Source organism: Anneissia japonica, unplaced genomic scaffold (assembly GCF_011630105.1).
Source record: "Anneissia japonica isolate Jap-2015-1 unplaced genomic scaffold, ASM1163010v1 scaffold4988_len2956909_cov206, whole genome shotgun sequence".
Classification (NCBI taxonomy): Eukaryota; Metazoa; Echinodermata; class Crinoidea; order Comatulida; family Comatulidae; genus Anneissia; species Anneissia japonica.
In genome coordinates, this window is record NW_022696345.1 from 703577 (window position 1) to 716629 (window position 13053).

A 13053-nucleotide genomic window follows, 5' to 3' on the forward strand; every position below is an offset into this window, starting at 1 on the left:
GTTTCCCATTGAAAAAAAGTATCATAAATAAATGAAAAAAGGGGTCGCCCTGCTATGATGCAAGATCATCATTTACCAAGCATGGCAAAACAGTATGAATCATTGAGAATATTCCATAGAGATATAATATTAATAAGAATAGCTCTATGGAATATTCAAATTTCCCTTCCACACTTTAATGTAAACAGCGCCCTCATTTGGATGATGTAACTTAATATCATCAAAGAGTATAAAACTGCAAGAGGTTGCACTGCCGGGGATTCTTTGGAACGCAATCCTATTTCAAAAAGTACTACCCAAAAGGGGCATCATGGCCTTAACAAACGTTCGATGTTCGAACGTGTGCTGCGTGCATGTTCAAATTCGAATAGGCCCCCTATGTCGTGGTAGTACTTTTTTAACGTTTCATTGCCTGCATACAAAATCATGGCAGTGGGACCTCTTGCAGTTTTATACTCTTTGATATCATATTGTATTAATAGTTTTTAAGATAACACCGTGAGTTATCAATACATTCATTGATGATAACTGAGAAGTTAGCTGTTTTTGGTTACATCTGAGATGTTAGCATGATTCCTGTGGAGATGGCTTTTCACCTCTGCCCTTGAGCTTGATACCTGATACTAATTAACTATTATTATGATCAATTATGTTTAATAAACAAAAAGACAATGGCCACCAAGTTATTTTCATTGAGATTGATTCAAACAAAAGTTAACATATTTGTTTTAAAGTATTTCAATGTTGAATTTTGGATTTTCTTATTTAGATTCCAATTAGGTTAAATAAAAAAAAATATTGTTATATTTGTTAGTGTTTTATTTTTCTTTCATGTCGCGTATATTTTTAAATCTTAGTAAGCTGTCATTTATTCACTGTAGGTTTTGATGTGTTAAATTGTATTGTGATGCTTTTTTAATGTCATTTATATTTCTAATGTCTATTATATATTGAGTTTCTGATTTCTTGTAAATTTCTAATTTTAAATTTCTGTACAACGCCTGTGAACATTCTAAATGGATGTTGCTTGCACTTTATTAAATATTTCTAATGTTTATTATATATTGAGTTTCTGATTTCTTGTAAATTTCTAATTTTAAATTTCTGTACAACGCCTGTGAACATTCTAAATGGATGTTGCTTGCACTTTATTAAATAAAGTTATTATTTTCACTAGTTTCTCACCCCTTCGCGCATCCATTTTCTCTGCCTCATCATTTTTTAGAAATTTCCATTATTTTACGAATGTATAAAAATTTGGCTAACTCGCATCAGTGAAATTCCTCTTATCGTTCATGGTTGAGATACGTATAGTATGAATCATGTGCTTCTTTTATTTTATTTGCTTTCAATGTGTCTACTTCACTAATAGTGAGAAAAGTAGTACCGATAGCTGTTTCCCATTGACCATCTTGCATCTTGGAGTAACAAAAAAAAAGTTTTCAAAATTTAGGGTGAGAAAGTACCTTTTTTTAACTTGGCCTTAACAGTGAATATTAATTCATAGTGAAATTAATTTATTGTGTTGCGATTGAATGTGGAATGTAAAAATAATTTTTCATAGCAATATTATACAAGAATGCAATGATTCTCCAGCGAAGGTTGTCCAAGCACAACCTTCCTTATAATAATCATAATTATTGGTAACAAATGTTTCCTGTGTGACTTGCCACTCATCTGGAATAACTTTCCAGTGCACATTCATTCTTCGTCGTCTGTTGCTGTATTTAAGTCTAACTTACCTCACCTCTTTATAATCATCATTTTTATTTTTATTTCATTCTGTTGCATTATTTATTTATGATTCTGAACTTTGTCACTGTTTCTTTTGATTTGTTTACTTGTTCTGTGCTTGGGTTAGGCAATTATCATGACTGCCTGTGGTTGGGAGGAGCCTAAGTATGTGGGGTGCAGCGCTTCATATCTGCAAAAAAAGGCGCTTTATAAATGACCTGATTGGATTGGATTGGACCATTAGCATCATCATCATCATCTTGCTCCTTGTTAGCCTGTTACGACCAACTGCTGGATGTAGGCCTCTCCATCAATTTTTGTAGTCTACTACTCTATGTGCCCCCTGCCTCCAGTCATTGCTACTGAATTTTCTGATGTCGTCACGCCGTCTGTTTGGTCTCCCTTTCCTCTTGTGAAAGTGGCATCATTATCATCGTCATCATCATAATAATCATCATCATCATTATCATCACAATTTACAATATTCATCAATATCGTATTCATAATCATCATCACCACCATCATCATCAACGTCATCTTCGTTTTCATCACTGCTACCACAATCATCGTCTTCAACAACATCAACATATCAACATGATTATCTCTGTAACCATGAATATTATCTGCTGTACTAACCCCTATTAACAAGCACGGCCATTCTGTGGCAAAACAACGTAATTTGAAATTTTCACTTTTGAAGAAAAATAGAGTTAAAGTTTGCATGTTTGCAACTTGGTAATAAATTGTCGTACCCTTTTGAAATTTTGCAGGATTGTATATCTATATATATTGTGATTATATGTAAAATTTTAATTACAACCATTTGTTTATTGCAAAGCTATTAGCGATATTCACAGGATACGTTGTTTTGCCCTGGAAACATGTCAGACTTGGTGTTGTTGCAAATGGGACATATTTTTGGAATTTATCATGTTTCGGAGCAATCATGCATTATTTAACTTGTTTATACGTTGCTGTTAAGATTATTGATATGGAAACACCAATAACCAGTTGATTTTGCCTTGCCAAACTCCATCAGCTCAAAACAATTTTTGATTACCATTCCGAGGCAAAACAACGTATCTTCATCGTAGATACGTTTTTTTTGCCCCGTAATCTTGTAGTTGCGTTGTTTTACCACGGAAAATCACCAGATTTTAAGTTTTGTGCTAAAAGATAGGTGGTGCTATCTCCGAAACGACTCATTATTGAGACCTTGAAATTTTCACAGGTAATTCATACGTGTTTAATATACTCCTAACTGATATTATCTCAAAATTGACAAAATGTCAGTTACCTTGTTTTGCCTCGGGACGGCTGAGCAGGTGAGATCCTACTAACCCCTATTAACAAGCACATGAGATCTCTGCTGGGTAGTAATTGCTCTCTTTTAAAAAAAGCATGAAATCTGTTATGATGTTGAATAGTAATTCTGTGTTGGGTGATCACGTTTCTTGGCGAGTTCACTCAGATAAGTAATCCATTTGATGATGTCGTTGAAAGGCTGACAATAATTTAAGTTCATTCTACTTAGAGATTACAGATGATGTCCAATTTCTAACTGCCTGTTTATCTGCATCTTAAAACCTTAAATGTCGTCAGCTGCTGCATGAAATCCCTACTGGATATGGTCAGTGGAGTTCAAGTTACAAAGTACTGTACAGTATACTGTTATGAAAACATTTTTAATAAGTTTGTCAGTGATATGCTATCTGTGCTAAAATAGGAGGTGGGAGTGGAAATTGCAATAAATCATTTTAGTTGCTCATTAATAGTAATTTTCAGTGAAATATAGATTTTAAAATTTGTTTTTACAACCAAATTCCTTAAAATTAATTACTGGTCAATTTAAGGACAAATGCAAAAGAATATGGAACTGTTACTATATTGATATGAGAATTTTAATTATTCATTCTAATTTTCAGTCGAAAACTAATAACTTTTAATAAATAAATATAAAAAGTAAGCAGTTTAAGTGGGTGCTTAATTTCATCATCAATAATGCTAACAGGTCAAACTCAACTATTGAATTTAATATTTAAACTTTCTTTATTTTCATAACAGACAGAATATGCTATGACAATGTAATTCCTCCATATTTCAGTTTAGGTGCTAGCTTGATGTTTTGGGGTTTTTTTTGTTTGTTTTTGCTTTCTTGATTATTCTTGCAAGTTGCTTTTAGACTGTGGAATAATTTGCTAGATAAATCAAATTACATTGACTTTTTTCAAACTGAAGAGAAACCACTGATTTTGAAATATATGTACATCACACCCATACATTGGCAAATCAAATGTATTTGTCAACTAAGAGATCTACCATATCGAATTTTTCAAGGGATTTTCAATGTTTTACACTGCCAGAAACTTAAGGGTACGATTAAAATTATATCAACACAAATGAGCAAAGATTGTAAGTTATGAATAACCATGGTGTCATAAACGTTAACAAAGGCCCGAAGCAAGATTAAAAGATGTAGTGACAACCTATTTAGAGTCACATCATGTCTACTGTAAATTCATCCGAGGCTTTTATAAAAGCGGAATGATAGTTTAGCCTGAAGATCATTTAAATATCCATCAATGTTACATTATAGAAAGTCCTTTAAAAATGTTCATTTACATAATGTAACATGTACAGGACTCCCTCCAATTGAAGGCCCCTCCAATTACAGTATGTGTTACCTTTCTGCTACCCCAAATGAGCATCTGTCTTATAATTTTTGTAATTAAATAGACTATGAAACATTGGTCTCAAAGGAGCTCTTTAATTGAAAGGAGATATGTATATTGAATGTCTTAGAAGGATAATTAATCTAGATTACATAATGGTATTCATCCTTAATATCATCCTCAGCTCTTCTCAACAATTATAGAATTTTTGAAGGTATCATACCACGTCTGAAACTCGTTCATGCACAATGGCATGTAACGTGTCTTAAATACTGTATTTATTCGAATAAATGCCCTGATTTGAATAAACACCCCCTCGAATAATCTTCCCCTGTGGAGCCTCATTTGGATTAAACGCCTCCCTCAAATTTGAATAAATGCGGTATACATTAGTTAGAAGTGTAGATGGTATGCCATATATGATGTTCATTCTCAATGTTTTAATTATACTCTGGTCTTTGCAAGATAACAGAAATAATATCACTATACAATGTCTGTTACTAGCCTTCTACATCATGAGATGTGACATGCATATTAAATATCTTGGATGTGCAAATAACCTAGACACTGAGGTGATTCAGTAGGCTCAATATTTACTGTATTCTCTAATAATATCTTTGCAACATAATAAAATGATAGATAGCAATTAATTTCTCTTTGTTCTGTGTCCTACAAAAAGCTATTTATAATATTTAATATCATCATTAGGAATGATGTTTTACTCAGCCTGACATCCACCGTATTACTCACTTAATTTGCTTCCGAAAAAAAATTGCAAGTGATTCGGATGGGAATTCAACCCTCAACCTTCGGATATTAACTAGTCTAGTTTCATTCCAATAGAACCACTGTACCAGCGAACTTGCGCTAGTGAATTCAACCCTAATCGCGTGGTCTAATGAAAATTTATTTAATAACATTTTATTTTTAGTTTGTTATTGTTATTTATTTATCGTATTTTAAATTAATTGTTATTTTCACCAAAATTATCAGATCTAGTATGTAATAATCATACAAAAATGATAATAAGTACTTTAAATTTATAATTGATGATGTCTGTCTAACAGGTATTTACCAGTTTGCTCTTTTCCAATTATAGCCACTTTATGTCTTGCAACCTTTCGTAATTAAACCACTCCATTTTAATAAGCATAATTTTTCGTAAAAGCAACCCTTGCATTATATCAATTGAGATTATAATTGAACAAAACTGCACCAGCCATCATGTATTATCGAGACAACAGACTAAACCATTCTATCCGCTGACTTTCTGAAAAATTAATTTATTTATTGGACAAATCCAGTCGAGCATAATGTAAGAAATGTCTGGATATCAGAGACTAAAATATTAATATTCATTATAGGCAGTTTATTGACTGGAGTCAGTGAAGCATAACCAGTCAACTAATCAATGTGTGATGTGCACTCTTGGCAGCGATGGGGACATGTATTGAGATGCGTTTAAAAGAGGTAGATAAGCACATCACACAACTTGCCTTCTGCCTGCCTTCGATGCTGTTCACGTAGAACACACGCAAGGACGTTCACACTCTTAAGATCTCCACGCGTGTTATATCTCACTGGATATTAGCTGTCCTAGGTAAGTGAAGTATTAATAGAACTTAATTTTTAACCCTCGCGAAGTTGCCAAGGTTTAGCACTCATTAAAATATTCTGGTTATCGTAGCGACCTCAGCGAAGTGTTGATACATTGATTAGCTAATGCCAGTTTCTTCAGAAATAGTGAGTGATAAAATGCGAACACCACATAAGCTTCTGTCTACTTACTAGTGTTTCCAAACAATTATCTGTGAGTCACGTTCAGACGATGACTGTAAAATCCAAATATGTAATTTAATCTAATAATGCCAAACAAATGTTCTGTTTGTCATATATATTAATTTATTTGTTCAGCTCAAATATAGAAATTTGAAAGCCAATTTATATAATTATCATAGTACGTATTCTCTCCTTTGCCATTGACTTTTTTGTTTTGAAATAGAGAAAATATGCTATGGTATTTGATTACAGTTAAGGTAAATTGTGTGCTTTACCATTAAAATTTTTGTACAGAAAGGGAACTAACGACTTCCATTTCTGACCAAGAACTAAGTGTTGTCTAAGAGCTCTTATTAGTTGCCGTTTCTAAAATAATAAATTTTGGTTTTAGCTTATCAAATTTATGTCTCATCTGAGATTCACCAGTGTTTTCTAAAGCATTCGGATGCTTTTAAGCATTTTTGTCATTGGATATCCTATTCTGAGTATTTCAGGTTTACTGTATTTAGCGTTAATGATTTTGAGAATATTTATTGACAATATGTCATAATACAGACAGAAACATTAATTTCACATTAAAACAATGCATTTATAAATTGATACTACTTGATATAAATCATATACTGCCTTATTATTGCTACTGTAGTAAATGATCAAATAATTGTCTCTCTCTTGAATAAACACTGCTCTTTTAATACACATCTCACCAATCATGATTTTTTATTGCGCCAATGCTAAGTTACACGAAGAAATAATAATTACGGAATATTTACATAGATTATGAAACAATAACAGAACTAACAGTAATGGAGACACTGATAGTACCTGTAAAATAACAATAATACACCAACGATAATCATAGTGTTTATAGTGCTATTTTATAAAGATTAAATAAATAATAATAATGTGTTTATATAGAGTACTAGCAGGTGATACAGCAGGTATGCAGTTACTATGATAGTATTTATGTTAGATTTTTAGATCTCTATCTATCTAGCATAATTATGCATACATGTAACACAGCTCTATATAAGCAGTCCCAACGGGCCAATCACTGGATGGCGTCAGTTGCCGGCGCAACAATTCCAAAACATTTACCATGAAAAATGGACACGCCTCAAGTATGGGCTATTAGACCTTGTTATCAAGAAGAGGAGTAGTAACTCATAATTGTGTTGCACATTGTTTTTTCTTATGGAACAGGCCGGTTTATCAGTCCTCATAGTACAGTTAACACACATCAAATATGGTGAAATTAGGTAAACTAAAATTATTTCATGCAGTAATTTGTGTCTAAATATGCATTGCATGTTCTTTTATGTCAATTATTATGCGACTAGCCTGTAACTCACCCACCCTTGGGCAAACCTGTCATTGACATAACAATTACATTTATGTCGGATACTGTATTTTATGTGATGTACTTTTTATATGTCTATGGTGAAGTACATGATACAGTATACAGTAATTGTAGAAACATTACGATTGAAATTGTGACTTTTAAAATAATATTGGATTTATGATGTGTAAATTTAGAAACAACTCAACAGTGCCATACATTAAGGAACATATTTTAAGCTCGTATTGTTTTGTACCAAAAATGATTTTGCATTCCATATGGTTTACTTACTTATGTTTACGTTACCTAGTATAATAAAACAAGGGTGACTCCAAATAGAGAAAGTGAGGCCATATTACTCACTTATTACTATCTTATGGTTCATCAGTTATATTTGCATGTTGTAGTATTTTTGGTACTTACTCTCCCTGTTTTTATTCCTGATGATCACTAAATAAATTCGAAACGTTGAGTAATATGGCCTCACTTTCTCTATTTGGAGTCACCTTTGTTTTATTTTATTTGAACCCAGTCAGTGCACCTTTTGGTTTTACCTAGTATTACAACATGCTTTTAAAATACAAAATTGTTATTAAAAGGTATGATTCTACGAAGAACGCAGCGTCACAACATACACGCAATTGATCGTTTTTAATGACGATCTGTTTAGACTGCTGCTGACCGTCAGCAGACATCGTGTTTTCTAGCCCTCGCATCGAGCGGAATTGGATTCTTTGGCCGACGGTTGTACAATCGTACGATCGTCGTACAATGTGCAGAGTTCCTGGCTTTAGACTGTATTTCATTGTAGGTGGAAAACGTACCTGATTATTTAATTGAGCAATTCAATGTTTTAATTAGATGACTCGAGGATTGTCTGTATTTTTCAGTGACAGTAAGATCTTTCCCAAACAGAAAAGTAAATAATTTTTCTATGATAATCAGGGATTTACAGTAGTTATGGTGGGCGGGGCCACGCAGTTTTCCACCCAGTATAAAGCTAATATCATGGCCCTCCACCCACCTCTATTAACCCACTTTTCCATCCGTAAAATCTACTCTTACTGTTTTGAGTAAACCAACGTTATCACCCACCCATCCTTAAAATTTGCATTCGGAATGCGACAGAGTGGCAATGGATAGCCCTCTAAGACCTTGCGCTTGTGCCTGTTCCCTGTAGTTAAGTTGATAATTTATATTTAAGTATTTTTGAACAAAAATTTAAAAAAATGTAAATAAATAAATAAATAAAAAGAAAATTTATATGAAATTAAATAACCTTATATAATAAATGAAATGCAGAAAAGGCTGTTTCTCTTTGCAAGTTGAAATTGGCGCCACAAGCTCTGAGACGGATACGTACGCTTTACAAGATGCCATTATAATTATTATTATTAAAATGTTTATCACTCAACCTTAGTTTTCTACAGATACAACCCTGGGTAATTTATGAAAAGAAAGAGTTACATAAAATGATTAATGAATATAGTACTATTAATTACGCATATTTTAGTGGGAAAAACATCAATTTTCTAGTATCAATTGTCTAGTATTTTTTTTAAAATAATTTTTCTCTACTAAACCAGTATCGGTTTTAACAGATGCAATTTCATTTCAATATTAACAATTTGCAGCAATAAAAACTGCAGCAAAATTAAATACAATATTTGGCATTGCTACATAAATTCTACTTGCGAGCTTTGTCCAAAATAAATCAACTGCCAGCAATAAAACTTGAAATGCAGGTGGCAAAGGTGATTGGATTCTAATCCTCTTTCCATGCCTCGTATTGAGTCCAAGGCGAAACATTTTTCATACCTTGTTTAGCGAACTCGGCGCCTGCCAATAATGATAATTTCAAATAAAAACAATTTTAGTTTCGGCCAATTAGCGTACTCGCGGCCACAAAAAATTAAAATTTAAAGAAAAAATTGAAGTTTTTCTTTATTTTCATTGCGCCCACCGCTATTTTGAAATCTCAAAAAATAAGATATGCATATTTCTTACTATTTATATGAATTAAAAGCATTTCATTACTACACTGTTTACATTACACCAGCAAAATTTTATTTTTATTTTATCCCCCGTCTAGATGTTTTTGTCAAAACTATTTGCCAAATAAGAAAACAAATTTTTTTTTTTTTCCTCTGTTCTGTGACAATCTTTAAAAAAATAAGGTCGCGAAATAAAAAAAGTCTCACCTAAATGATGAGTCTATTTATTCCCAATGCAGGTGACAGTTCTTTGGCAGATACAATTTATTTCCTCAAATCTTTGTTGCATGTGTACATTGCATCTTAATCTATCTTCATATATTTACATTGGGGCAGTACCTTAGTATTATCCATCTTTGTTGAAGTATGCCATGTCTTGTCTAACAGTGGTTTTGGATTTCAGTTTTTGATTGCCAGTCTTGTGCCAAATCTATTAATGTTGATATATGCTCTACCTTTCTTCAGATTTTTTTCCATGTACATCTTCCCTCCAAAAATGTATGACCTATCTAATCCTTGTGTCTCCACTAGACATTTAGGCCTATCTGCTACTATGGCAACTTCCTTATCATCACTTCCTCCTGTCCATTAATCTCGATTTCAACATCTCGGAAGCTTTTGAAATTATCCTCCTTCCGCAATGTTTCAGAGCTTTATAAAAAATTTTCAGAATCGTCTTTCAGATCTACTACATTTCTGAGTCATATTTACAGTAGGCCTTAGGTTATGCATGACATAATTATATACACTATTTGTAACATATGCACAGTATAGTATGCTTAGACAGCAGTTAATGATATGCATAATTATTATGTTATTCAGTGAATAATTTTCACTGAATGTATATTAATGGGGTATGATAAGAAATTCATGTTTTTATTATAGTTGGAATATTCAGATGTAAACAAGCATGGTGGTACATCAGTATAATTCATGTCTTTTTTTTTGTTGGAAGATGACTGCTTCAGTGTTCAGGCCCATAACCAACTTGAGTATTAAAGACGATAAAATGGAACTGATTATTCATGTGGGAAAAGAGAGGTGTTCCAAATTTTGTGTATGTCTGGAAATACGTTATCCCAGGGCTGCAGGACCCATGACAAACATTTGAATGTTCAAAAAAAGAATATTTGTAAATTAAAATTACGGTAAATATTGTATGGTATTGGCATCATAATCATACAATTTATAAATATTTTTAATTTTGGTAAAATTCATTAAATTTAATTTGTTTATTTCCAGTTCATTTATTTATTTTAATTTAAACAATCATGACACTCTAATTAATCATGTACCGATGCTTGAATAAGTGCCGCATTCAAAGCCTCTAAAAATTTTATAAGCGCTGCTGCACTTATTTGAGCATTTCCGGTATAGTACTCAGTATAAATACCTTTTGATCTTATTCGTAATACTAATAGCTGTTAACTTCAAAAGTAAAACTGCACACAAACATATTTACTATATAATTGGACACTGAAGATACTCTTAATGTGCAAGTTTGTTCAATCTGTTATCTTCTGTCTATTGTCGAATGAAAATACATCACTAGATCTACCAAAAAATATTTTCAGCATTGCTGACTCGCTGGTTGCGTTACATAGAATGTGTGAGACCTCTAAGCATCATTCATATTGTTGCACACATCACAAACTAACACAATAAAAATAGATTGTTAGTTTGAAAAAAAAAATCATGTTAAAATGCACTGTTACAGTATGGTAATGTAAAGATTACAAAATTGCTTGACAAGCAATACGCGTTTATTTTGACTCGCTATTTTAATGTTTTCATGAACCATTATAAACACAATCTACTTTGATTGTGTTAGTTCCTGATGTGAACACTAATATTCAAAAATATATTCTGTCGTGCGTGTTTATAATCATTTTGGCAATCAACGTAAATATTATGAGTCAGTAAGTTCTTACATATCATGTTTTACCCAAAAAATATCTGTATATAGATCCAAATATTAGCTCATATATGCAAATAAGCTCAGTGGTTGACAATAACTAACATTAAGGTAATGTCGTTCCCTGAAGGCTGCTGTATTATGAATATTATATTTTAGGTTTTTGAGGCTTTTGATTCTGTAATGGAATTCCTTCGTTTATTGTGTATTATGTAAGGAAACCTATTGACATGCGCCAGATAGTCTTGAACCTGAAAGCAACCAACAAAGAAACCCTCATTGATATTCAAGATGTCAGCTGTGTTGAGATGAATTTACGCTTTGTATACAAATGTAGGCTACTAGCTTTCAATTAATAATATAGTAATGAGGGAAAAAAACAGATTATTAATAGTCAACAAATAACAGATGAATTAGTTTTATACAGCAAATGATTGTAAAAATGTTTGATAAATTAATGAAAAATATGCCATTATTTTTTGTTCTGCTAACATTGTCAGTACATCAAAAAGTTATTTTAATATTCACAAGAAACACTGTAGTTTGAATCCCTTTATTCACAGTAGACAAGTCAAGTGTTTGCTTAAAATTGCCTTTTTGTGGCAGCTTTTAATTTTATCAGTTTGAGAGCGATGGGATTTGTTTTAAAGAATTTATATCATGTGAATATTATTGACTTTTCATCAATTAAATGATTTTCATCATTATCATCTTCATCACCATAATTATCATCAGATATTTACTATCACCAACATCAGAATTATAATCATATTTTATCATCATGAACATAGTCATTATCAATATTTTATTTTCATCATTATCATTATAATCACCAGTCTAATCATAATCGTCATCTGAATCATCAAAATCAGCATAAACATTTACTGCAGTGCGTCCAGTATAGACGTTCAAATATTTATTAAGTTATCCATCAAAACTTACCTATTTCATATTAACAGACATACTGTAATTACGTTTCCATACATTTGATGCAAGCAGTCAGTTAATTTGTTCCATTAATTTCAAAGTGATAAATTCGATTGGGAGTGTGTTCCTTGACTCTAGGTGTATACCAGAGGCCCGTTTAGCGTAGAGAAACATACAGTATTGCTGTATGACGATCATGATGTGATTTTAGTTGTTTTCTAATTTTATGAGTGAAGGAAGAGCCCATGCAATTATTTTGATGCAGTAGTCTTTTGGGAATATGTAACTTTACATCATAGTTTTTTTTTTTTATAAATCTTTCTTTGTACTCAACTCCGCAAATTATAATGTACATCGTTTGTATATATGTTACGGTGCATCAAAGGGAAAAACAGCATAGTTACCAACTTGAGAGATTTTATATGTGTGACTACACAAGTTGGCTAGGGGGGTGGGCATCTCTGCCAGGCCCAGAGACAGAGCCCCGGTCAGGGTCCAGGGCGCCTGGCGCTCTGATGATCTCAGCATTTTTAAGCTATTTTAAAACGATTTCAGAGAGTATTTGTTGACAATACCGGGTATAGTACATAAAAAATAAATATTTTTAGTACAGTTTCAATGTACATTATGTTTAATTTGAGCACCCAAACTATGTGCACAAACATTTCATTACTTAAACAAAAAATAAATAGG

The 13053-nt window shown here is 32.3% G+C and overlaps 1 protein-coding gene across 1 annotated transcript in view; it reads left to right on the top strand.

Annotated features, from left to right (window-relative positions):
• The window catches only part of LOC117101925 (voltage-gated potassium channel subunit beta-2-like), a gene marked incomplete at its 3' end in the record, with an annotated part of 39681 nt that overhangs the window by 1975 nt on the left and 24653 nt on the right, over positions 1-13053 (top strand). Inside the window, 2 exon segments of the mRNA XM_033242038.1 lie at positions 3271-3387; positions 5771-6006.